This window comes from Elephas maximus, chromosome 20 (genome assembly GCF_024166365.1).
Source record: "Elephas maximus indicus isolate mEleMax1 chromosome 20, mEleMax1 primary haplotype, whole genome shotgun sequence".
In the NCBI taxonomy this organism is placed as follows: domain Eukaryota; kingdom Metazoa; phylum Chordata; class Mammalia; order Proboscidea; family Elephantidae; genus Elephas; species Elephas maximus.
In genome coordinates this window covers 496,605-522,863 of record NC_064838.1, presented here as the reverse complement: position 1 = coordinate 522,863, position 26,259 = coordinate 496,605, and the positions used below count along the sequence as shown (strand labels likewise).

The 26,259-nt window shown below is 40.9% G+C and overlaps 1 protein-coding gene across 2 annotated transcripts in view; it reads right to left on the bottom strand.

The window, feature by feature from the left end:
• PTPRN2 (protein tyrosine phosphatase receptor type N2) overlaps positions 1-26,259 on the bottom strand; it is a 1,957,978-nt gene that overhangs the window by 1,655,270 nt on the left and 276,449 nt on the right. The gene's annotated exons all lie outside the window — the stretch shown is intronic.

Here is a 26,259-nt window from a genome sequence, read left to right as displayed (position 1 = left end):
CTGGAGGTACTCACTCAGCTATGCCAAGAAACTTGGAAGATCGCTACCTGGCCAACCAGCCAGAAGAGATCTACATTTATGCCTATTCTAAAAAACGTGATCCAAGAGAATGAGGAAACTATCAAACAATATTATTAATATCACACGCAAGTAAAATTTTGCTGAAGATCATTCAAAAGTAGTTGGCAGCAGTACATTAACGGGGAACTGTCAGAAATTCAAGCTGGAGTCAGAAGAAGATGTGGAATGAGGCATATTATTGCTGATGTCAGACAGGTGTTGGGTGAAAGCAGAGAATACCAGAAAGATGTTTACCTGTATCTTATTGACTATGCAAACATATTTGACTGTGTGGATCCCAACAAATTATGGATAACATTGCAAAGAGTGGGAATTCCAGAACACTTAATTTTGCTCATGAAGAACCTGTACATAGACCAAGAGGCAGTCGTTCAAACAGAACAAGGGGACAATGAGTGTTTTAAAGTCAGGAAAGGTATGCATCAGGGTTGTATTCTTTCACCATACTTATTCAATCTGTACACTGACCAAATACTCCAAGAAGCTGGACTATATGAAGAAGAATGTGACATCAGGATTGGAGGAAGACTCATTAACAACCTGTGATATGCAGATGACACAAGATTACTTGCTCAAAGGGAAGAGGACTTGAAGCACTTACTGATGAAGATCAAAGATCACGGCCTTCAGTATGGATTGCACTACAATATAAAACAAAAATTCTCACAACTGGAACAATAAGCAACATCATGATAAATGGAGAAAATACTGACAATGTAAAGGATTTCATTTTACTTGGATCCACAATCAACGTCCACAGAAGCAGCAGTCAAGAAATCAAACAACATATTACACTGGACAAATCTGCCACAAAAGAACTCTTTAAAGTGTTAAAAAGAAAAGATGTCACTTTGAGAACTAAGGTGCACCTAACCCAAGCCACAGCATTTTCAACTGCCTCATATGCATACAAAAGCTGACAATGAATAAAGAAGACTAAAGAAGAACTGACACCTTTGAATTACGGTGTTGATGAAGATTATTGACTATACCATGGACTGCTAGCAGAATGAACAAATGCGTCTTGGAAGAAGGACAGCCAGGATGCTCCTTAGAAGCAAGGGACAGTGAGACTTCATCTCACATAATTTGGATATGTTATTAGGAGGGACCAGTCCCTGGAGAAGGACATCAGGCTCAGTAAAGTAGAGGGCCGGTGATAATAATATAGATTGACACAGTGGCTGCAATAATGAGTTCAAGCATAAGAACAATTGGGAAGATGGTGCAGGACTGGGCAGTGTTTTGTTCTCATAGGGTCGCTATGTGTCAGAACCAACTCCACAGCACCTAACATCAACATATTAACTGCTATGTTCAAAACCCACTTTAGGAAAACACAGAAAATAGTCATAGTTATCTTCACTTCCCTCACCCCCTTTACTGCCATTTCATAAGCTTCCTTGGAAAGATCCACGTCCATTCTAAAAACAGTGGGAAAAAAAAAAGAAAAACCAACAAAAGAACAGAACAACCCATTATACCATGACCACACAACCAGCACAGTGACTTGCACAGTAAATTCTTTATTTCAGTTTTTATTTTGGACATACACAAAAAATAGGAAGGATAACATAAGAATATATATATACATACGGCTATATCTATCTATATGCATACATATAGATAATATCTATCTATACATAGAATAATATATCTATCTATATCATTGTTAGGTGCTGACTCATAACGACCCTACATACAACACAACTAAACACTGCCCGGTCCTGTGCCATTTTCACAATCACTGTCATGCTCAAGCCCACTGTTTCAGCCACTGTGTCAGTCCATCTCATTGAGGGTCTTCCTCTTTTTCACTGACCCTCTACTTTACAAGCAGGGACTGATCCCTCCTGATAACATGTCCAATCTATGTGAGACATAGTCTCACCATCCTTGCTTCTAAGGAGCATTCTGGTGGTACTTCTTCCAGGAAAGATGTGTTTGTTATTTTGACACCCCATAGTGTACTTAATATTCTTCTCCAACACCATAATCTACCCACCCACCCACCCATCCATCCACCCACCCACCCACCCATCCATCTATCTATATCTCTATCTCTATATATCTATAGAATAAGATAATATAATGAACTTCCATGTATTCATCAACTAAGTTCAGCAATCATTATTCCATGGCTCTTATTTAATCTATGTATTCCATCTCCTTCTGCTCCCCTTTTTTGGGGGTTTGAGTAATTTAAAGAGGAGCTAATGCATCATATGGTAGGTATGTCTAACAGATGAGGACTTCAAAAATATACAAATCCACAAATCCAATAACACACCTAGCACAGTTAACAATAGCTTCTCAATAATTTCTAATACATAGTCAGTGTTCAGTTTTCCCCAATTGCCTTGTAGTTAAATTGTCTGAATCAAGACCCAAACAGGTCATATATTTTGTGCAGTAACTTACATACTGAGTGCATTCAGTAATAGGTGCTGTTTTAAATATGAACCACATAAATCCAGGGATTCCAACTCATTTGAACCAGTTCAGTCATGGTTGACTGTGAAACTGGAACAGACCCGAATATTTAAAATTTGGGTAATCCAGAGCCATAGCCAGAATGGGAAAAATTACAAGTTGAAACCCTGGATTGGGAGGCTTGGAAGAGACGTAGAGCCCCTTCAGGAGCCTGATGCGTGAGACTGGATTATCTGCAGGACTGTGGAAAGCGACACTTACTCGAAGCTGAGTGGACAGCTGCCATCTTTGCATGGGGCACCTGCACAAAATCTGACAGGCAAGAGATCTGGTTGCTATGCAACACATATGCTGCCCTTGTTTTCTAAGAGGGAGATTAAGTTTCTAGCAGAGCTTCAACTCATAATTTTTCCCATTCCAGTTATGATTCTGGTTCACCCAAATTTTTTAAATTTGTCCTTTTCCAGTGTCACTTCCTTGGCCATGATTGAACCAAGAAGAACTGGTCAAAGACATGGATAAATCACAGAGGTTCAATAATGAGTTTTCCAAATCCTTACTCTATATCTTTACTGTACAAAGCCTCCCTTATCTGTTTTACAAAAACCTATTCTCTGTCATTTTTTCTTAAGGCTGCTTTCCACCTAGCTCTGGCAGAACATTTCTGGAATCACCAATGATGAGAAAACTTTGTCACCTTATCAGGCAACATTGGCTGCCTTAGAATCTCTAGCATGACATTGCTGTATTCTACAAGGCAGCTGTTCACATTAACCTGGATAAACATTGTTAGCCCTATAAATAAAGTTGCTAAAAATGGGGAATAACAAGATGAGAGTAGATATAAAGCACTGCAGTTATGACATAATGGCTGACATCAGCTTTAAAATCTTCCTTCTTCAGGGATTAAATCTGGCCTTACAGGGAAGGGTGATAAAGACAGGAAGTGTTTTTACTCCTGTGCAGTTTACACATTCTGAATTTTCTCCATGAGATCAAAAATTGACATGCATGACTGAATATTTTTCCATTTGGAAGTATTCCAATTCTCGTCAAAGAATCTATATATGGATTTTTACATCTTTTCTTCAGGTTTAGAACTTGGGGTTTAAGAGTGGTTGAAAACTAGTAGGTGAAAAGGCTATAAAGGGAAAGCTAATTCCACATCTCCCAGGCTGTGTTTTGTGATGAGAACACTGCAGTTTCCTTTAGAGGTCTTGTGACGCCAGAGATTCTGTGTATGTGTCTCTAACTACAGAATGCAACAAACCTTTTTAAATACCCTTCTGACACAATCTCACCCATCCTCTGCAGCACAGCCTGCTGCCTTCTCCTTTCCTGGGCACCAAGTCAAACACTCTCCCCCCTGACGTCCAGTGGTTCTCAAAGCGTGGAGCCCTGAGCAGCAGCCTCAGAAACTGGGCATGGGGCCCAGCAATCCGTGGTTTATCAGGAACTCAGGGTAATTCCGACACAGGCTAACATCTGAGGACCAGGGTCTAGAGCACATTGATTCTCACCCACAACTGCACACTGGGAACAGCTTAGGTGATTCAAAACTACTGGTGCTTGAACCTTATCCCTCCAAATTTTATTTAATTGATAAGGGTGTGGCCGGAGCATTAGGAGCTTCAAAACTCCCTGATGACTCTAATGCAAACATCAAGAATCACCTCTACGGCAGGCACTGACTGGCTGCCCTTCACAGCAGTCAGTGAGCACCTATTATTGAAACTAGAACTAGAACATAAAGCAGTGCTCTGCCCAAGTGCCTGTACTACTCCTCTCACTGAACTCTCACAATAGTCCTGCACAGTGACAACTACTATTGTCCCCATTTTCAACACAAGAAAGCTGAGGCTCAGGACAGTTAATTAATTGGCAGATTTGAGAGTCAAACCCAGATCCAGGGCTTTCAAATGGTTCATTCTGGTCCAAACTGCTGCTGAGAATTTGCATTTCTAACAAGTTCCCTGTTGAGAATTTGCATTTCTTCCCCAGATATGCTGAATCAGAATCTGTAGTGTAATAAGATTCCCAGGTGATTCTTGTGTATAACTTTCTGGGAACTTGTTAGAAATGCGAATTCTCAACAGGGGTTCAAATCAGAACTAACCAGTTTGAAACCCTGTCCAGATCTAACTGACTTTGAAGTCCATACTCTGATAACACCAGGCAATATCCACTTCCCACCACTGTCTGTCAGCGTGTATACTGCGGTGGCTTCTGTGTTGCTGTGATGCTGAAAGTTATGCCATCAGTATTTCAAGTACCAGCAGGGTCACCCATGGTGGACAGGTTTCGGTGAGCTTCCAGACTAAGACAGGCTAGGAAGAAAGGCCTGGTGATCTACTTCCAAAAATCAGCCAATGACAATGTTACGGACCACAACAGAGCACTGTTTGACTTGATTTGGACATGTCACCAGGAAAGATCAACTGCTGGAGGAGGATATTGTGTTTGGTGAAGTAGACAACCTACGAGGGCAAGGGAGGCCCTCAGTGAGATGGATTGGCACAGTAGTCCCAACAATGAACTCGAATGTGCCAGCAATTGTGAGGATGACACAGGACCAGGCAACGTTTCCTTCAGTTGTATGTAAGGTCCCCACAAGTTGGAGCCACCTCAACGGCACCTAACTACTGATCTATCTATTTCAACTCCCTATCTTTTCACTCCAAATAGGCTACACACTTCTTGAAGGCAGGGACCCAGAAAAATTGGAACATGCAAAAAAAGTATGAAGAAAAAATCAAAATAGGTGCATTTTCTTCCAATATTTATCTATGCATAATTACGTATTTTTAAGCATAGTTGAGTTCATCCTGTAACATCAGTTCTGTCTCCTGCTTTTTCCACTTAACATTAGATTGTGAGCATTTCCCCCATGTCATTAAAAGTTTTTCATAAACACTGTTTCTTTTTATTTATTTATTGTGCTTGAAGTGAAAGTTTACAAATCAAGTCAGTCTCTCATACAAAAAGTCATACACACCTTGCTATGTACTCCTAGCTGCTCTTCTCCTAATGAGACAGCACCTTCCTCCTCTCCACCCTGTATTCCCCATGTCCATTCAACCAGCACCAGTCCCCCTCTTCCTTCTCATCTCACCACTAGACATGAGTTGCCCACACAGTCTCAAGTGTGTACTTGAGCCAAGAAGCTCACTCCTCACCAGTATAATTGTCTATCTTATACCCACAACCAAAAACAGTTGATTCCAACTCATAGCGACACTATAGGACCGAGTAGAACTTATATGTCTATCTTACAGTCCAGTATGTCTATCTTATAGTCCGGTCCAATCCCTGTCTGAAGAGTTGGCTTTGGGAATGGTTCCAATCTAGGGCTAACAAAGGGTCCGGGGACCATGACTGTCAGGGTCCCTCCAGTCTCAGCCAGACCATTAAGCCTGGTCTTTTTACAAGAATTTGAGATCTGCATCCCACTGCTCTCCTGCTCCATCAGGGATTCTCTGTTGTATCCCTTTCAGGGCAGTGATCAGTGGTAGCCAGGTGCCATCTAGTTCTTTCTGGTCTCAGGCTGATGGAGTCTCTGGTTTATGTGGCTCTTTCTGTCTCTTGGGGTCATCTTTACCTTATTTCTTTGGTGTTCTTCATTTTCTTTTGCTCCAGGTGGGTTAAGACCAATTGATGCATCTTAGATGGCCTCTTGCTAACAATAAACACCATTTCTAATGGCTTGTAACATATAATTTATTTGACCTTGTTCTTATCAGTCACAAAGGTTGCTTTAAAATTTTCACCATTATAAATAAACCAAAGCCAAACCCATTGCTGCCGAGTTACTTCTGACTCACAGAGACCCTACAGGATGGAGCACAACTGCCCCATAGGGTTTCGAAGGCCGTAAATCTTTATGGAAACAGACTGCCACATCTTTCTCCCCTGGAGTAAAACTGTGATAAACATTATTTATACATTATTTTTGATCCCCATCTTAAAAAATATTTAAGATCGATTCCTACAGATTGACTTACTGGGTATGCTAAATATGCTGAAGAACATTAGCATATCTATGGCTTTCAAGAAGTCATTAGTAGTATAAGAGTTTCTGTCTTACTAGAGCATTAAGGGCTTGAGTAAAAATCTCTCCTAGTTTGATAGTTTAGCTGTGTTGTTTCGCTTTGAATTTCTCTTTTTCACATTGATCCTATATGACTTATTCACATCCTTTGTCACTGTCCTTTCTATGTCCATACACCAGGGCACCTTACTAGGACTACCCTTGCCCAATCCTTAATCATAACACTTGTCCCATTTCTCCAAATATAAAATAGATTGTTAGGGTCTTTCGAGAGGTGCTTGAGTGAGCATATTTCTCCAAAAGAGTCACTTCTAAAACATGGCTACAGGTTGCGTGCACACAGGCTGGCCATCCTGAATAGCTTCTGTTATAACAGGCCTCTAAGGCTTTTCAGATGCTGTGTCCCAGGACTCCTGTGATCATTAATATCTGGCATTTGTCTGATATGTTGATGAAAGCCTACACCATGTGTCTTAGTCATCTAGTGCTGCTATAACAGAAGTACCACAAGTAGATGGCTTTTAACAAAGAGCAATTTATTCTTTCACAGTCTAGTAGGCTACAAGTCCAAATTCAAGGCATCAGCTCCAGAGTAAGGCTTTCTCTCTCTGTCGGCTCTGGAGGAAGGTCCTTGTCATCAGTCTTCCCCCAGTCAAGGAGCTTCTCAGGCACAGGGACCCCAGGTCTAAAGGACACACTCTGCTCCTGGTGCTGTTTTCTTGGTGGTATCAGATCCCCAACTCTCTGCTTGCTTCCCTTTCCTTTCATCTCTTGTAAGATAAAATGTGGTGCAGGTCACACTCCAGGGAAACTCCCTTTATACTGGATCAGGGATGTGACCTGAGCAAGGGTATTACATCCTACCCTAATCCCCTTTAACCATAGGTAGATATTATGATTTAAAATGCATAGGAAAATCACAAAATGGAGGACGACCTCATGATACTGGGAATCATGGCCTAACCAAGTTAACACATATTTTGGAGGACACAATTCAATCCATGACACCATGCTCCTGCCCTCTGTCACACCCCCTGCTCACACATGATGCAAGACTGCACTGTCACTTGACAGAGGACATCTTAGAGGTGATATGTGAAGATTAGGGTGTCTAGTGCAGCCAATGCACCTCACGTACAGCCACCACCCATCTGTCAGTGGAGGCTTGCATGTTGCTGTGATACCGAACAGGTTTCAGCGGAGTCTCCAGACTAAGATGGGCTAGGAAGAATGGTCTAGTGATTTACTTTTGAGAATCAGCAATGAAAACCCTTAGGATCACAACAGTCCAATTCCTTTGTGCCTAGGGTTGCCATAAGTCAGGGACAACTTGATGGCAACCAACAAAAACAACATCCCTGTCTTGGTCACACACATGGTGGAGAAAGAGTAGACATCTTCAAGTGGGCCACCCTAAAGATAACAGGTCATTTCCTGCTGAAGAACTAGAACAGAACAGAGCGGCTCCTTGAATAATTCCTCTTCCTTCCTTCCATCCTTGTCACATAGCTGCCTTGGACCCTGTGTTTCTCACTCTGAGATCTGAGCTGATGGCAAGATAGTTGCATTTTCAAACACAGAAGGATCTCCAGTTTCAAAGCTGGAAAACTCTGAGCAGCTCAAGATTTTGTCTGGGACCTGGGAAACCAGAAGATGAGTTTAAGGTTGGAAACCCTGGTCCCTTGGGGCACATGTCCACACAGCTCAGCTTTATGGAAAAAATAATAATCATATGAGTTAATTCTAATAACAGCCCAACAAACTTGGGTTTGCTGTTTATTTTATTTAGCACAAATAACTGGTTCTAACACATGGTACCCATTCTAGCCAGTGATTTGAACTTAGAAACACAAGATAATTGAGCTAATGTGTCTTAAAGGTCATTAGTGTTTCCCAGCCTGGCTGTACATTAAAAAAAAAAAACAAAAAACACCCACTGCCATCGAGTAGGTTCCAACTCATTGTACATTAGAGTCTTATAATGTTATATGGAAGTTGAGATTCAGAGAGGGGAAGCAACTTGCTTAGGATCACACAGCTAGTTAGGCAGGCTGGAAGGTGGTTGAAAATACAGACTCTGAAGCCAAATTGTCTGGATACAAATCCCAGTTCCAAAACTAGTTAGCTGTGTAATTATGGCCAGGATACTAAACAGCCCTGGGCTTCCTCTGCTCTCCTGTCAAGTGGAGATACTGAGGGCCCATGTCAGGGTTTTTGTCAAGAGATACGTGGTATCTCTAAAGCCTTCCAAATCTAATCCTCTCCAGGCCCATCAAATGACTACCTCTTCCTTAAGCCTGTCTGGATTCTCACACTGGATAGCATTTCTGCACCACCTCCCCCACCCTCTTACACTTCTGAATTCTTAAAACACATTCTTGGTTCTTCTTTTATATGACTTCCCTCACTCCATCTCATAGACAAGTCACTTTGTGTGCTGTTTTATCCCCTCATTAGATGAAGGTTCATGAAGGCGCAGACTGTACCTCACTCATTTTTTGTTGTAATAAGCATTGGCCTAATATCCACTGAGTGCCTAATATTTGACAGATATACTAAACATTTATTTGCAATACCACATTTAATTTTCATAAGAAGAAGGTATTATTATACTCATTTTACAGACGAGTGAGCTGAGACTTAGAAAAAGTAAGTAGTTGTGCAAAGCCACACAGCCCATTCTGGAGGAGACTGGTCTCGCACTCCTGGTGGACAGATCCAGGGTACGAGCTCTCCACCACTGTTCCACTGTGCAGTATAGATCTCTGTCTAAGACAGTGCCCAAAATAAATGCATCCACATCATTCAGTGGGTGCTTGTTAGGAGTCAACCACACGCCAGGCACTGTGCTGGACTTGGGCAAAATCACACTTGGTCTCGAGCTCATTGAGTTTATAACTTAGCAAGCACACTCCAGTGCACTGAATTACTTTACTGAGGACACACAGTGAGATAGAGCCCCCACAATGTTGTATCAAAAGTGTCGTTTTCTTTGCTTGGCTTCCCTCTGCACAGTGTTGTATTAAAAATTCTGTTTCCTTTGCTTGGCTTCCTCTCCCACAGTGCTGTATTAAAAACCCTGTTTCCTTTACTTGGCTTCCTCCCCCACAGTGCTGTATTAAAAGTTCTATTTCCTTTGCTGGGCTTCCTCCCCCCAGCTTTGCATTTGAAGCCTGCTTTTGCATGGAGGTTGTACGTAAACCCCGTTGCACGTAAACCCCATCGCACCTGCATAGAATGATTAAGATTGTTGCTGATGCAACTTTATGAACTCCCTACTTATAAACCCCTTCAAAGTACTTGCCTGCCTGCTTGCCCTTGGGGAGCAGTCTTGGCAGCAGCTCCCAATGACTCCTTTTCCTCGTACAATGAAATAAAGGTGCTTCTTCTGTTTTCCCACCTCAGTCTCTGGTTTATTGGCCAATACGAGCAACACCAAGCAAGAACCTGGGGTTTCCACCTGGTAACATTTCTGGCGAGCCAGCCAGGAGCCATCCGCTGGGTTCCTGAGGTAGATAGAACAACACACTGGCCCCGATGGTCCTGCATTATTTTGCTAATCATGTTTTCTCTAATGAAAATTTGGTTGTTACATGTAAGTTTTTCTATACTTTCTGTTGCCTCTAGACAAACTTTGTGTGCTCCTTATGGATATACGTTTTTGTGTGGTGGACCCAACTATACTAGTTTAAATGATCCTTTCCAACTGACAGTGAGTTTACACGGGCAATCTCTTGTTTAGATTCCTGGTGAATTTAACGTTAAATTGTTACACATTATAAAATGACAGTCAAAAAGAAAACCTTTGGTCTAATACTCAGGGTGGGGTTGGTAGCTTTAATTCCTATATGGTATAGTTTAATTGGGAAAAAAATAAATCTTTAAGAAATTTATTAATCATTATGAGACAAATGACAGACAAAGTTGCTAATGAGCTAAAATACAACAGTAATCTCTGACCTCATTAGCCAAGGTACATGAGATAACAAAATAGCCTTCGTTTTTAGCCCAAGAAAGGGTAGTTTGTACTGTAGCAAACACCTCTTCTTGTATTCAGAAAAATAACACAGGAAAAGTAAAACAGGCTTTACATAGAATTAGACAGCAAGCTATTGGGGTATATACTATAACACCCTTACGAACACCAGGTTTACCTGGTTAGTTACCATCAAGAATAAACACATTAGCTAAATCACTACAGCAAGAATTAAAAAAAAAAAATTTATTCTGCATCCTGATAGTATCAGGCATAATAAAACTTATCCTCTATTGTCTTACACACTTACAAAAGCCACATTGAGTCTGCTCACTTTGGCAATGCAATTGATAGGAACGCTGCTCTTAAGATCTTGGGGAAGAACCGGATCGTATCTGGTGGAAAACAGCACCATGCGTTTAAAAAGCCTGCCATGACTGCTATCTAAGGTCTCCACTAAGTCCAGATATTAATCATCAATGTGTTATCTCCAATCTCCAATCAAAAGAAAAGAATGATTTAGGAGATAATATTGGAGCCATTATTCTCTGTCCTGGAGCATAAAGACTGTGATCCAGCTGGAGCTGGACTCACAAAGACTCCTAAAGACACGTCAACTGGACCCTGAGGTATAACGACAATATCTAAGACAATCTAAAAAAAAAAAAAGAAATCTTTTAGGGAAACATTTACATAAACAGGTCATAAAAGCCACTCTTTTAATATTTAGTAAGTAGTCATAAACCAACAAGTGGTCAGTAGCCACAATAAATGCCTAGGTCCAATATTTGCCCCTCCCTGAAAATATGCCAAAGAATTCTGAGCTGGGCTATAGTTCAAAATGGACACTGGTGAGGAATGACCAATGTCCAAAAAGAAATGGGAGAAGTGAGACAGAGCCCCCAGAGTGATGTATTAAAAATCCTGTTTTCTTTGCTTGGCTTCTTCACACACAGTGTTGTATTAAAATCCTGTTTCCTTTGCTGGGCTTCCTTCCAGCTTCGCATTTGAATCCTGCTTTTGCTTGGAGGTTATATGTAAACCCCATTGCACCTGCGTAGTATGATTAAGAATGTTGCTGACCTAACTTGTATGAACTCCTTAGTTATAAACCCCTTAAAAGGAACTTGCCTGCCTGTTCGTCGGGAGCAGTCTTGGCAGCAGCAGCTCCGGCTGACTCCTTTTCCTTGTTCAGTGAAATCAAGGTCCCTTTTCTGTTCTCCCACCTCGGTCTCTGGTTTATTGGCCAATAGGAGTCATGCCAAGCAAGAACCTGGGGTTTCCACCCAGTAACAACAGCTCGTCAGGGCACTTCCAGGCCTTGAAACCAGACCTGCAGACCTTACACCCAGTGCTCTTTGTATTCCACGATGCATCTGCGCAATAATAAAGTGGATATCCATAAGTCAGATACAAACTCCACCTCATCACTCCACACTGCATCTGTTTTAAATCACTGAACACTAAAACTTAGGTAATTCTACAAGAGATCAGGTCTGGTGGATGTGCCATGGCCAACTAGTCACACTCCTGCTTTCTCTACCATCCTATCCTGTTTCTACCGTATAAAATAATAGCCTTAAAAATAAATAAATAAATAAATGAAATATAAAATAATAGCCTTAGACAATGTTAAAACAGGGATTTTATAAGGCTCAAAGGAAATAACATGCATGAAAGCTTCTTATAAATTGTAAAATGCTGTAATAATTTGCAGTATTTTTACAGTTTTCATATGTCTTGGGCTACTATCCTTAATAACTAAGCATAGAATGCTGTCACTCAATTATTTACCTAAGACAATTTGGCAATGCAATTTGACTACTTCTTAAATGGCAAATTAGTCATTTGCATTGATTTGCACTTCCACAGAGAAGTATCTTTCATGTTAATGATGCTCTTGCTAACAAACCACAGAAGTAATAACAAGGATACTGAATTCCCCTCTCCATACCTTTGGCTTTGTTACATAAGGCACAGCTGGCATTTTAGCACAGGTATCATGGAATTTTCAGGGTCGGAAAGTTTCTCAGAGATCTTCTGGCCCAGTGATGTTCAGCTCTGACGCTTGGCACCATGGAAGAATGGAAAGGGAAGCAAGGGAAGGGAAGGGAAAGCTGGGTCATGCCTGGGGACCCAGAGATTCTGATTTAATCATGCTAGGTGAAGCCTGGCATGAGGGTCTTTTAAAAGCTTCCAGTGTTTCTCATGGGCAGCCAAGGTTGATAACCACTGATAGAACCAAGCCTCTTTTTCTCCAAATGACCAGTCTGAAGCCTTGAGCGGAGATGTGACTTTAGCTGAGAAAGTCAAGAGAATGGTTGATGACAGAGCCCAGACTAAACTCAAGTCTGCTGACTTCCAGTCCAGTATGTTTGTACCACATGGCTTCAGGAATAAAGATAATGGCCATAAAGGGTATACATAGGTACACACATGCACGCACACTCATACTCACACACAGAATGAATCAATGGCATGGGGCTTTCAGATTAAGCAAATGACAACAGTAATCCATAATGAACAGATGCAAACATTTGTAAAGTTTGGGTCTAATTGTTTTGTTTTCATTTCTTTTTAGACAGTGAAGAAACAATATATGAATTGTTTATTGCAATCTCCTTTGTGGTAGAGAGGTAGCTGTTCAGCCCCTGCTGAAAAAGTGGGCTAAAGAGCTCAGCATGTATCCTGACCCCATCCTCCTCCTTCAGGCCAGAGCAACTGGGCCGGAGGTTACACGTGACTCAAGCCTTTCACATACGCAGACTGGCCCAAACCATCAGATTAACGGATGAAGTCAGGTAACGCTGGGCACTTGGCAGGCTCTTCATGCATTTAAATGCCAGTGACTGACAACCGCAATCTGAAGGCTTACACCGCCGTCCTTCCCCATCCCCACAGTTGCCTTGTACTTGCTTCAGTGCACTTCTGTTCCTTGAAAACAGGAAAAAGAACAACAACAACAAAAAGATTAGTGAAGATGCCAAAGAGCACTTGTTTGTGCCACAAAGCAAATGAGAGGGAAAATCTAGCCAAATAAAAACACTAGGATTTTTCCTACCGTCACTGTAACAGCGTCTGACATGTAGCAAAATCATAAAGTAGAGGGCAAGAGATCATAGAGAAGTGGAAGAATTCAATTTGGGCATGGGTTACAATCAAATATGGTTACAGTGTTTTACTTCAACAACTGGAAAAACAACGTAAGATTTATTCTGTTTTGCTGAAGAACTAAGACTGACCAATAGAATCTGACTGCTTGAAAAGATAGCTATATACTTTCCCAGTGGCTTATGGGATAAACTGCTTTTTATTCTTTTTTTTTTTAAAGTATATTTAATTTTATTTATTTATTTTTTTAATTTCTAGAATATCCAGTAACCAGGACTCAGAGAGCTTTCCCAGATGGAGACGTCAGCACAAGCTCCTTGCCTGCCAGCTGGCCACCCTACTACATTCCAACTTCCTCACTAAGAGATTAACACTAAAAGATTTACATAAGAACGTTCATAGCAGTCTTACTCATAATAGCCAAATACTGGAAACAACCCAGTATTTAAATAAAACATGGTATATTCATCGACAGAATACTACTCAGCAACAAAAAGGAACAAACATATACAAACTGGAGGTGAGGGTAAGAGAAGGGCAGAGGATGAGTCCAGGGTTTTTGTCCTGAACAACTACGTGAAGGTGATACCATTTACTGAGTTAGAGAACAAGCTCTACAAAGCTCTACACAATATTGATGTATAACTTACAAACAGTAAAATACACACATCTTAAGTCTACAGCTGGATGAATTTCTATAGACACACAGATTTTTAAGGAATGGATAGGAATGTATACACTTTGGTGGGGAAGCAGAGAAGACAAAGAGAGTATATGGGCTTGCTTAGGTCCTCAGGTCAGGCTCTCCTGGCAGCCAGTGACATCGTGAGAATCCTGGCACCACTGGTGGGAAGGAGGTCAGGCTATTCCTTTTCCCACTACTATGTACCTCTGTTGGAATGGGCCCCAAATTATTGTTTAAAAGCCGTGGCCTTCATCAGTCTTGATGCTGCCCATCCACATTTGTACCATAGCCTTTGGTAATTGCTATTTGAACGCATCTGTTAATCTTGTACTATGCCCAATATCTATGCCATGTTGTTGTTCTTGTTAGCTGCCATCTAGTCAGCTCCGACTCGTGGTGACCCCATGTACGACAGCCCTGCACCATTCTCATGATTGGTTGCAAATCAGACCACTGTGCTCCACAGGGTTTTAATTGGCTGATTTTTTTTAAGTAGATCACCAGGGCTTCCTCCTCAGTTCATCTTAGCCTGGAAACTCCCCTGAAACCTGTTGGGCATCATAGCAACATGCAAGACAGATGGGCGATGGCTGCCCATGAGGTGCACCGGCTGGGACTCGAACCTAGGTCTCCCACATGGAAGCTAAGAATTTTACCACTGAACTACCATTGGCTTCAAAAACTGAGCAGCTTTCCTTTTAGCTAAGTAAACTTCTAGTCAGGCTGTAGAGACCACCCCCACAGAGGAAGGGCATCAGGTGCTGCAAGGAGTGTACAGGGTGGAGGCGTGCTATGTCCAGACAAACTGCTAATATTTAAGGGCCCTTCCTGCTTCAGATAAAGTGGTTTTTCCCCCCTTTCTCTACAAACACTCTCAGAGAATCAGGTTTTTTTATTATTTTTTTTAATCAAATAAGAAAAGGTCTTGTTTTGCTTTTCAAAAATGTAGGAAAGAACAGGGAAGTAACTTGTACTTCTATCAAGCCTTACAACATCCTTTTAATCACTGAAAGCAGAGGAATAGCTCCTTTTCTCACTTTGAAAGATAATGCCAAAGGCTGACACAAGGTGGGGTTGGATATTCTCTTTGGAGCCCAGGAAAGCCTGGCTGTTCACCGCCTGAAGCAAGTGATCCCAGTCTTTACATGAGCTTTTCTCCCTCTCCTTCCCCCTCTCTAGTGACAGGACCCACCAGACTTGCTGGCAATCTGATTTCAACAGGGTCTCACCTACATACAGCATCACTAGGCTTTCAGTTTCTGGGACTCCTTCCAATTCTGAGAACATTTTAAAACCCCATTAACAAAATTGATTCCAACCCAAATGAATAAAGAGGGACGGGAAAATTAAAAAAAAAAAAAAAAAAAACAACAACTCTCCAAATCATTTTCTCTTCTTTCAGAATGTAAAAGCAACCAAAATGTGGCCCACATTGATAGGTACTCTGGTCGCAGGATTTCTCTCAGGTTTGCAGTGTGTGATTCTTGATTCATTCTATGCAGCAAAGTTCATTTTCAAGGCAAAAAGACCTGCCACTGTCACAAAAGAGCCCAGCTATATTTTCACCAGTCATGGCTCTTGCAGATGTTGCATGTAATGGGATTATTCTTCACTTCAACACTAATCTAACTGATAAACGGCCATTTCCTTTCTTTTGCCAGCATTACAAAGACTTCACAAGTGGCAAACAGAGGTTACAGTGGATCTTAGCCGCAAAGCTACAGGATGAATCTTTAAGTCAGACAATGCTGAACCACCACAAATTCTGCTGGGGCTTTGAGAAGACAATCTGAGGAAGTTGCAGGGAAAGATCGGATCCTACCAGTGCTTCTCTGGCATTTAACATGTAAGAGACTGAGGTTGCCATCTGTAAAATAGGAACAGAAATGCCTGCTCTGCTGTCTTACAGGGATGTAGTGAAAATCTAATGAGATAACATATGTGAAAGCTAGCAGTAAAGTACAAAAACCAGTGCAAATACACTATAGTTATTTAATGTTATTTCAGTATACGTGATGGTTAATTTTACATGTCAACTTGGCTAGGCTATGGTTCCCAGTAGCTGGACCAACCCTAGTCTAGTTGCAAGGTCCCTGGGTGGTACAAACGGTTTGTACATGTCTACTAGCCAAAAGGTTGGTGGTTCAAACTCACCCATGGGCACCACAATAGGGTTTCCTTGACTGTAATCTTTACAGAAACAGATCTCCAGGTCTTATCTCCCATGGATCAACTGGTGGGTTCAAACTGTCAACCTTTCTATTAGCAGCTGAGCGCTTAAGCATATATATATAAAACTGTATTGTGTGTGTATACATGTGTGTATGTGTATATATGTATGTATGTGTATATATACATATATATAACTGGATATATATATATATATATATAATTTTTTTTTTTTTTTTTTTTTACCATGCATCTGTCAGTTTGTTGTACTGCGGTGGCTTGCATGTTGCTGTGATACTGGAAGCTATGCCAGCGGTATTTCAAATACCAGCAGGACCACCCACCAGGGTCACTCATGGTAGGCAGGCTGCAGCACAGCTTCCAGACTAAGAAAGACTAAAAAGAAAGGTCTGGTGATTTACTTTTGAAAAAGATGGGCAGTGAAAAACCCTATGAATAGCAGTGGAACATTGTCTGACAGTGCTGAAAGATCAGCCCCCCAGGTCGGAAGCCACTAAAAATACAACTAGGGAAGAGATGCCTCCTCAATCTGGGAAAACTGGAAGTCATCGAAAATGAAATGGAAAGTAAAGATCGATATCTTAGGCATTAGTGAGCTGAAATGGCCTGGTATTGGCCATTTTGAATCAGACAGTCATATAATATACTATGCCAGGAATGACAAATTGAAGAGAAATGGTGTCGCATTCAATATCAAAAAGAACATTTCAAGATCTACCCTGAAGTATCCACATGCCTACAAGGTAGACCACTTAATATGACTATTATTCAAGTTTCTCCACCAATTCCTAATGCCAAATATGAGGTAACTGAAGACTCTTACCAACTTCTGCAGTCTGAAATTGATCAAACATGCAATCAAGATGCATTTATAATTACTGGTGATTGGAATACGAAAGTTGGAAACAAAGAAGAAGGATCAGTAGTTGGAAAATATAGCCTTGGTGATAGAAATGACGCTGAGGATCGCATGACAGAATTTTGCAAGACCAACAACTTAATCATTGCAAATATCTTTTTTCAACAACTTAAAGGGTGACTATACACGTGGACTTTACTTGATGGAAAACACAGGAATCAAATCAACTATGTCTGTGGAAAGAAACGATGGAGAGTCTCGATATCATCAGTCAAAACAAGGTCAGGGGCTGACTGCAAATCAAACAATCAATTGCTCACATAGAAATTCAGGTTGAAGCTGAAGAAAATTAAAACAACTGCACAAGAGCCAAAGGACGACCTTGAGTATATCCCACCTGAATCTGGAGACCATCTCAGAATATATTGCATGCACTGAACACTAAAGACCGAAGACCAGATGAGTTATGGGATCAAGGACATCATACATGAAGAAAGCAAGAGGTCATTAAAAAGACAGGAAAGTAAGAAAAGACCAAAATGAATGTCAGAAGAGACTCTAAAACTTGCTCTTGAACATAGAGTAGCTAAAGCAAAAGGAAGAAATGAAGAAGTAAAAGAGCTAAACAGAAGATTTCAAAGGGTGGCTTAAGAAGATAAAGTAAAGTACTATAAGGAAATGTGCAAAGACCTGGAGTTAGAAAGCCAAAAGGGAAGAACATGCTCAACATTTCTCAAGCTGAAAGAACTGAAGAAAGAATTCAAGCCTCAAGTTGTAATAGTGAAGGATTCTGTAAGTTAAATATTGAAAGAAGCAGGAAGCATCAAAAGAAGATGGAAGGAATACACAGAGTCCCCACACCAAAAAGAACTGGTCCACATTCAGCCATTTCAGGAGGTGTCATATGATCAAGAACCAATGGTACTGAAAGAACTCCAAGCTACACTGCAAACATTGGTGAAAAACAAGGCTCAAGGATTGACGGAATACCAACTGAGATGTTTCAACAATGTAGTGCTGAAGGAGCTCATGTGTCTATGCCAAGAAATTTGTAAGAGAGCTACCTGGCCAACAGACCAGAAGAGATCCATATTTTTTTTTTTTTTTTTTATAATAACTTTTATTAAGCTTCAAGTGAACGTTTACAAATCCAATCAGTCTGTCACATATAAGTTTACATACATCTCACTCCCTACTCCCACTTACTCTCCCCGTCTTGAGTCAGCCCTTTCAGTCTCTCCTTTCTTGACAATTTTGCCGGCTTCCCTCTCTCTCTATCCTCCCATCCCCCCTCCAGACAAGAGTTGCCAACACAATCTCAAGTGTACACCTGATATAATTAGCTCACTCTTCATCAGCGTCTCTCTCCCACCCGCTGACCAGTCCCTTTCATGTCTGATGAGTTGTCTTCAGGGATGGTTCCTGTCCTGTGTCAACAGAAGGTCTGGAGAGCATGGCCGCCGGGATTCCTCCAGTCTCAGTCAGACCATTAAGTTTGGTCTTCTTATGAGAATTTGGGGTCTGCATCCCACTGCTCTCCTGCTCCCTCAGGGGTCCTCTGCTGAGCTCCCTGTCAGGGCAGTCATCGATTGTGGCCGGGCACCAACTAGTTCTTCTGGTCTCAGGATGATGTAGGTCTCTTGTTCATGTGGCCCTTTCTGTCTCTTGGGCTCTTAGTTGTCATGTGGGCTTGGTGTTCTTCATTTTCCTTTGCTCCAGGTGGGTTGAGACCAATTGCTGCATCTTAGATGGCTGCTTGTTAGCATTTAAGACCCCAGACGCCACATTTCAAAGTGGGATGCAGAATGATTTCATAATAGAATTATTTTGCCAATTGACTTAGAAGTCCCCGCAAACCATGTTCCCCAGACCCCCGCGCTTGCTCCGCTGAGCTTTGAAGCATTCATTTTATCCCGGAAACTTCTTTGCTTTTGGTCCAGTCCAATTGAGCTGACCTTCCATGTATTGAGTGTTGTCTTTCCCTTCACCTAAAGCAGTTCTTATCTACTGATTAATCAATAAAAAACCCTCTCCCACCCTCCCTCCCTCCCCCCCTCGTAACCACAAAAGTATGTGTTCTTCTCAGGTTTACTATTTCTCAAGATCTTATAATAGTGGTCTTATACAGTATTTGTCCTTTTGCCTCTGACTCATTTCGCTCAGCATAATGCCTTCCAGGTTCCTCCATGTTATGAAATGTTTCAGAGATTCGTCACTGTTCTTTATCGATGCGTAGTATTCCATTGTGTGAATATACCACAATTTATTTACCCATTCATCCGTTGATGGACACCTTGGTTGCTTCCAACTTTTTGCTATTGTAAACAGAGCTGCAATAAACATGGGTGTGCATATATCTGTTTGTATGAAGGCTCTTGTATCTCTAGGGTATATTCCTAGGAGTGGGATTTCTGGGTTGTATGGTAGTTCTATTTCTAACTGTTTAAGATAACGCCAGATAGATTTCCAAAGTGGTTGTACCATTTTACATTCCCACCAGCAGTGTATGAGAGTTCCAATCTCTCCGCAGCCTCTCCAACATTTATTATTTTGTGTTTTTTGGATTAATGCCAGCCTTGCTGGTGTGAGATGGAATCTCATCGTAGTTTTAATTTGCATTTCTCTAATGGCTAATGATCGAGAGCATTTTCTCATGTATCTGTTGGCTGCCTGAATATCTTCTTTAGAGAAATGTGTGTTCATATCCTTTGCCCACTTCTTGATTGGGTTGTTTGTCTTTTTGTGGTTGAGTTTTGACAGAATCATGTAGATTTTAGAGATCAGGCGCTGGTCGGAGATGTCATAGCTGAAAATTCTTTCCCAATCTGTAGGTGGTCTTTTTACTCTTTTGGTGAAGTCTTTAGATGAGCATAGGTGTTTGATTTTTAGGAGCTCCCAGTTATCGGGTTTCTCTTCATCATTTTTGGTAATGTTTTGTATTCTGTTTATACCTTGTATTAGGGCTCCTAGGGTTGTCCCAATTTTTTCTTCCATGATCTTTATCGTTTTAGTCTTTATGTTTAGGTCTTTGATCCACTTGGAGTTAGTTTTTGTGCATGGTGTGAGGTATGGGTCCTGTTTCATTTTTTTGCAAATGGATATCCAGTTATGCCAGCACCATTTGTTAAAAAGGCTGTCTTTTCCCCAGTTAATTGACACTGGTCCTTTGTCAAATATCAGCTGCTCATACGTGGATGGATCTATGTCTGGGTTCTCAATTCTGTTCCATTGGTCTATGTGTCTGTTGTTGTACCAATACCAGGCTGTTTTGACTACTGTGGCTGTATAATAGGTTCTGAAGTCAGGTAAGGTGAGGCCTCCCACTTTCTTCTTCTTTTTCAGTAGTGCTTTGCTTATCCGGGGCTTCTTTCCCTTCCATATGAAATTGGTGATTTGTTTCTCTATCCCCTTAAAATATGACATTGGAATTTGGATCGGAAGTGCGTTAAATGTATAGATGGCTTTTGGTAGAATAGACATTTTTACTATGTTAAGTCTTCCTATCCATGAGCAAGGTATGTTTTTCCACTTAAGTATGTCCTTTTGAATTTCTTGTAGTAGAGCTTTGTAGTTTTCTTTGTATAGGTCTTTTACATCCTTGGTAAGATTTATTCCTAAGTATCTTATCTTCTTGGGGGCTACCGTGAATGGTATTGATTTGGTTATTTCCTCTTCGGTGTTCTTTTTGTTGATGTAGAGGAATCCAAGTGATTTTTGTATGTTTATTTTATAACCTGAGACTCTGCCAAACTCTTCTATTAGTTTCAGTAGTTTTCTGGAGGATTCCTTAGGGTTTTCTGTGTATATAATCATGTCATCTGCAAATAGTGATAACTTTACTTCTTCCTTGCCAATCCGGATACCTTTTATTTCTTTGTCTAGCCTGATTGCCCTGGCTAAGACTTCCAACACGATGTTGAATAAGAGCGGTGATAAAGGGCATCCTTGTCTGGTTCCCGTTCTCAAGGGAAATGCTTTCAGGTTCTCTCCATTTAGAGTGATATTGGCTGTTGGCTTTGCATAGATGCCCTTTATTATGTTGAGGAATTTTCCTTCAATTCCTATTTTGGTAAGAGTTTTTATCATAAATGGGTGTTGGACTTTGTCAAATGCCTTTTCTGCATCAATTGATAAGATCATGTGGTTTTTGTCTTTTGTTTTATTTATGTGATGGATTACATTAATGGTTTTTCTGATATTAAACCAGCCTTGCATACCTGGTATAAATCCCACTTGATCAGGGTGAATTATTTTTTTGATGTGTTGTTGGATTCTATTGGCTAGAATTTTGTTGAGGATTTTTGCATCAATGTTCATGAGGGATATAGGTCTATAATTTTCTTTTTTTGTAATGTCTTTACCTGGTTTTGGTATCAGGGAGATGGTGGCTTCATAGAATGAGTTGGGTAGTATTCCGTCATTTTCTATGCTTTGGAATACCTTTAGTAGTAGTGGTGTTAACTCTTCTCTGAAAATTTGGTAGAACTCTGCAGTGAAGCCGTCCGGGCCAGGACTTTTTTTTGTTGGGAGTTTTTTGATTACCGTTTCAATCTCTTTTTTTGTTATGGGTCTATTTAGTTGTTCTGCTTCTGAATGTGTTAGTTTAGGTAGGTAGTGTTTTTCAAGGAATTCATCCATTTCTTCTAGGTTTTCAAATTTGTTAGAGTACAATTTTTCATAATAATCTGAAATGATTCTTTTAATTTCATTTGGTTCTGTTGTGATGTGGTCCTTCTCATTTCTTATTCGGGTTATTTGTTTCCTTTCCTGTATTTCTTTAGTCAGTCTAGCCAATGGTTTATCAATTTTGTTAATTTTTTCAAAGAACCAGCTTTTGGCTTTGTTAATTCTTTCAATTGTTTTTCTGTTCTCTAATTCATTTAGTTCAGCTCTAATTTTTATTATTTGTTTTCTTCTGGTGCCTGATGGATTCTTTTGTTGCTCACTTTCTATTTGTTCAAGTTGTAGGGACAGTTCTCTGATTTTGGCTCTTTCTTCTTTTTGTATGTGTGCATTTATTGATATAAATTGACCTCTGAGCACTGCTTTTGCTGTGTCCCAGAGGTTTTGATAGGAAGTATTTTCATTCTCGTTGCTTTCTATGAATTTCCTTATTCCCTCCTTGATGTCTTCTATAACCCAGTCTTTTTTCAGGAGGGTATTGTTCATTTTCCAAGTATTTGATTTCTTTTCCCTCGTTCTTCTGTTATTGATCTCTAGTTTTATTGCCTTGTGGTCTGAGAAGATGCTTTGTAATATTTCGATGTTTTGGACTCTGCAAAGGTTTGTTTTATGACCTAATATGTGGTCTATTCTAGAGAATGTTCCATGTGCGCTAGAAAAAAAAGTATATTTTGCAGCAGTTGGGTGGAGAGTTCTGTATAAGTCAATGAGGTCAAGTTGGTTGATTGTTGTAATTAGATCTTCCGTGTCTCTGTTGAGCTTCTTACTGGATGTCCTGTCCTTCTCCGAAAGGGGTGTGTTGAAGTCTCCTACTATAATTGTGGAGGTATCTATCTCGCTTTTCAGTTCTGTTAAAATTTGATTTATAAATCTTGCAGCCCTGTCATTGGGTGCGTAAATATTTAATATGGTTATGTCTTCCTGATCAATTGTCCCTTTTATCATTATATAGTGTCCTTCTTTATCCTTTGTGGTGGATTTAAGTCTAAAGTCTATTTTGTCAGAAATTAATATTGCTACTCCTCTTCTTTTTTGCTTATTGTTTGCTTGATATACTTTTTTCCATCCTTTGAGTTTTAGTTTGTTTGTGTCTCTAAGTCTAAGGTGTGTCTCTTGTAGGCAGCATATAGATGGATCGTGTTTCTTTATCCAGTCTGTGACTCTCTGTCTCTTTATTGGTGCATTTAGTCCATTTACATTCAGGGTAATTATAGATAAATAAGTTTTTAGTGCTGTCATTTTGATGCCTTTTTATGTGTGTTGTTGACAATTTCATTTTTCCACATACTTTTTTGTGCTGAGGCGTTTTTCTTAGTAAATTGTGAGATCCTCACTTTCATAGTGTTTGACTTTATGTTAGTTGAGTCGTTACGTTTTTCTTGGTTTTTGTCTTGAGTTATAGAGTTGTTATACCTTTTTGTGGTTACCTCATTATATACCCCTATTTTTCTAAGTAAAAACCTAACTTGTATTGTTCTATATCGCCTTGTATCACTCTCCATATGGCAGTTCAATGCCTCCTGTATTTAGTCCCTCTTTTTGATTATTGTGATCTTTTACCTATTGACTTCCATGATTCCCTGTTATGTGTATTTTTTTTTAATTAATCTTAATTTGTTTGTTTTTGTGATTTCCCTATTTGAGTTGATATCAGGACGTTCTGTTTTGTGACCTTGTGTTGTGCTGATATCTGATATTATTGGTTCTCTGACCAAACAATATCCTTTAGTATTTCTTGTAGCTTTGGTTTGGTTTTTGCAAATTCTCTAAACTTGTGTTTGTCTGTAAATATCTTAATTTCGCCTTCATATTTCAGAGAGAGTTTTGCTGGATATATGATCCTTGGTTGGCAGTTCTTCTCCTTCAGTGTTCTGTATATGTCGTCCCATTCCCTTCTTGCCTGCATGGTTTCTGCTGAGTAGTCAGAACATATTCTTATTGATTCTCCCTTGAAGGAAACCTTTCTTTTCTCCCTGGCTGCTTTTAAAATTTTCTGTTTATCTTTGGTTTTGGTGAGTTTGATGATAATATGTCTTGGTGTTTTTCTTTTTGGATCAATCTTAAATGGGGTTCGATGAGCATCTTGGATACATATCCTTTCATCTTTCATGATGTCAGGGAAGTTTTCTGTCAGAAGTTCTTCAACTATTTTCTCTGTGTTTTCTGTCCCCCCTCCCTGTTCTGGGACTCCAATCACCCGCAGGTTATCCTTCTTGATAGAGTCCCACATAATTCTTAGGGTTTCTTCATTTTTTTTAATTCTTTTATCTGATTTTTTTTCAGCTATGTTGGTGTTGATTCCCTGGTCCTCCAGATGTCCCAGTCTGCATTCTAATTGCTCGAGTCTGCTCCTCTGACTTCCTAGTGTGTTGTCTAATTCTGTTATTTTATTGTTAATCTTTTGGATTTCTACATGTTGTCTCTCTATGGATTCTTGTAACTTATTAATTTTTCCAGTATGTTCTTGAATAATCTTTTTGAGTTCTTCAACAGTTTTATCAGTGTGTTCCTTGGCTTTTTCTGCAGATATCCTAATTTCATTTGTGATATCATTAAGCATTCTGTAAATTAGTTTTTTATATTCTGTATCTGATAATTCCAAAATTGTATCTTCATTTGGGAAAGATTTTGATTCTTTTGTTTGGGGGGTTGGAGAAGCTGTCACGGTCTGCTTCTTTAAGTGGTTTGATATGGATTGTTGTCTCCGAGCCATCACTGGGAAACTAGTTTTTCCAGAAAATCCGCTAAAAAAAAACTGCAGTCAGATCCCTATCAGAGTTCTCCCTCTGGCTCAGGCTATTCAGATGTTAATGAAGCCGCCTGGGGAGGGTGGGGGAGGGAACAGAGAGATAGGAGAGTAGCACCTCAGAATATAGCCAGAGTTGCTTGTCTTGCTTGGAATGACTCTTATATCTGAGATTCCCGCGGGCGCGTCGCCTATGTGTGCTGTCTGTGTGGAGATTGCCCCCGGGGGGTCTGGCCCGCTGGAGTCACGGTCAGATCCTCCGCTTCCAGCCCCACGCCCAGCGTCAAGGCTCCCCTACTGGGACGGTGCACTCTCGACTCCAAAATCAGTTGCTGCCTCCCGGGGACTTCTCGTCCCTCCAGCCGCGTGGCCGTGCCGCCCCCGTGAACCAGGTGGGCCCCCTCCCGGGGTTAGTTCAGATGGGTGGAGTAGCTCCCCGTGCTTGTGCCGCGACCGAGTGTCCCGGCTGGAACGCTGTTCTCCCCGCTCCAATACCAGTCGCTGCCTCCCGGGGACTTCTCCTACCGGCTGCGTCCCACGCCGCCCGCGCGACCCGGATGGTCACCTTCCCGGGGTTAGTTCAGGGGGTGGAGCAACTCTCCGTGTTTATGGCGTACCTGCGTGCAGTCCAAATCCCTGTGGGACGGTTCCCCGGCTCGGATGCTACTCTTTCTGCTCCAAGATCAGTCACTGCCTCCCGGGGACTTCTCCTAACGGCTGCGTCCCACGCCGCCCGTGGAACCGGCTAGTCCCCCTCCCGGGGTTAGTTCAGGGGGGTGGAGCAGGTCTCTGTGCTTGTGCCGTACCTGACTGGTATGCTGGCTCCAGGCTCTGGAAACAATCGCTGCTTCCCCGTATTAGTTCGTTCTCCGTCTCTAAATCTGTGTTTGTTGTTCAGGGTTCGTAGATTGTTATGTATGTGATCGATTCACTTGTTTTTCCGTGTCTTTGTTGTAAGAGGGATCCGAGGTAGCGTCTGCCTAGTCCGCCATCTTGGCTCCGCCTCGTCGTGTATAAGAGATCCATATTTGTGCCCATTCTAAAGAAAGCTGATTCAACAGAATGCAGAAATTATCAAACAATATCATTAATATCACAAGCAAGCAAAATTTTGCTGAAGATCATTCAAAAGCAGTTGCAGCAATACATGGACAGGGAACTGTCAGAAACTGAAGCTGGATTCATCTGCTGACGTCAGATAGATCTTGACTGAGAGCAGGGAAAAGCAGAAAGATGTTTAACTGTGTTTTATTGACTATTCTAAGGCATTCCACTGTGTTCATCATAACAAATTATGAATAATATTAAGAATGGAAATTCCAGAACACTTAATTGTGCTTGTGCAAAACCTGTACATAGGCCACCAAAAGGCAGTCATTCAAACAGAATAAGGGGATATTGTTGCATGGTTTAAAATCAGTAAAGGTGTGCATCAGGGTTGTATTCT